Source organism: Bison bison, unplaced genomic scaffold (genome assembly GCF_000754665.1).
Source record: "Bison bison bison isolate TAMUID 2011002044 unplaced genomic scaffold, Bison_UMD1.0 scf7180017845493, whole genome shotgun sequence".
NCBI classification, from domain to species: domain Eukaryota; kingdom Metazoa; phylum Chordata; class Mammalia; order Artiodactyla; family Bovidae; genus Bison; species Bison bison.
Window position 1 is genome coordinate 1 of NW_011476066.1, and position 1,718 is coordinate 1,718.

The 1,718-nt window shown below is 51.2% G+C and overlaps 1 pseudogene; it reads left to right on the forward strand.

Annotated features, from left to right (window-relative positions):
- The first annotated feature begins 1,244 nt into the window (after positions 1–1,244).
- LOC104985173 overlaps positions 1,245–1,718 on the forward strand; it is a 17,416-nt pseudogene continuing 16,942 nt past the window's right edge.

Below are 1,718 nucleotides of genomic sequence, written 5' to 3' on the forward strand. Positions count from 1 at the left end.
ATCCCCTGGAGAAGGAAATGGCAACCCACTCCAGTATTCTTGCCTGGGAAATCCCATAGACAGAGGAGCTTGGTGGGCTATAGTCCATGGGGTCACAAAGAGTTGGATATGACTGAGGGACGATACAACTATTTACATTTTGCTCAGATATCCCAGTTCTTATACACATTCTCTTGCAGTCTGTTCCAGGGCTAACAATCTGAGATGATTGTTGGTGTTAATAAAACTCATTCATGTTGCCCAGTTACTTTTCATTTTGCAGGGTGCCATCTCCTGTCCTGTCCCTGCCATCTGCTGGCCTAGGACAGCACCTAGCATATGTCAGCATCTCGAGCCCCCTTGAAAGTGGCTGGGCTGCGCTAGTATTTTAGGAAAGGCCCTTAGCCTTGAGGAGACTGCAGCCTGGGGGCAATGGGGTGATACGGGGCTTACCTGGCAGGGCAGTCCAGAGGGAAGAAACACGGCCCTACTTCAGGGCAGAGACTTTTGTTTCAATGCAGAGAACACACAACTGGGCTTGTGACTTGTTCGTTTTTTAATTTGAAATTGTGAAGTTCAGGGACTTCCCTGGTGTTCCAGTGTTTGAGATTCTGCACTTCCAATGCAGGGGGCCTGGGTTCAATCCCTGGTCAGAAAACCTGACCCCACATACCTCAACTAAAGATCCTACAAAGAAGATCAAAGATCCTGAGTGCGGCGGCTAAGATCCGATACCACCAAAATAAATAAATATTTTAAAAAATAAATTTATGGTGTTCAACTGAACCTCAGTGGAAACTCCTGAAATCCCCTCAAGAGTCTACAGAGGGGATTATTGGAGGTAACAACTAGCCCTAACTCTGGCTTTTTAAAAAAACCTTTTATTTATTTACTTATTTGGCTGCATCAGCATGCAGGCTCAACAGTTACAGCATTTGAGCTTAGTTGCTCTCCAGCATGTGGGATCTTAGTTCCCCAACCAGGGCTCCACCCAGGGTCCCCTACACTGCAAGGTGGATTCTTAACCACTGCACCACCAGGCAAGTCCTCAGCTCTGACTTCCTGCTGGGTGGCTCAATGCACCCATCTGTCAGTCTGGTTTGAGAGGACCGGCTAGGAAGAAGGGCCAGGAGACACAACCACAGGTGTTGAGGTTCAAGGGCTGAGAGCTGACTTTGCATCCTTACTGCGCCCCTGTGGGCAAGGGCAGGAGGGAGCCTCAGGGCCTCCTTGTACTAATGGCTGCTCCACCTCTGCTCCAACAGGGGAACAAGGCACTCCTGTCCTTCACAGCTGTCTGCCAGGATGATGGCACATGGCACCGTGCCATGCCCAGGTGCAGGAGTAAGTTGCAACTCAAGCATGTGTCTCCCCCATGAGAAGGAAAAGAGGGTCAGGCCTAAGCTTTGCCCCCAGAAGCCATTCCCCTGACTTGTCCTTTGAAGGCTCCAGCCCACTGGGAACCAGTCGGCCCTCATCTCTGCAGATGAGGAACTCTGCCCAGAACTGAGTTTCATCCCATCCAACTCTGGTGCATCAGGAGAGCCCCCATTGGCCATGTCTCCTGAAGGCTCTCAGCTTGTTCTGTGGGCTCCCACTCCTCCCACTGACTTCCCTCTCCACCCCCATCTTCTCCTCTCCAGGGTGTGAAGAGCCAGTTCACAGCCAGGAGCAGGGGCCAGGCAACATTGGAGGCCAGAAGACCAAGCTGAGCAACTTCACCTGTGAGCCCTGCACCA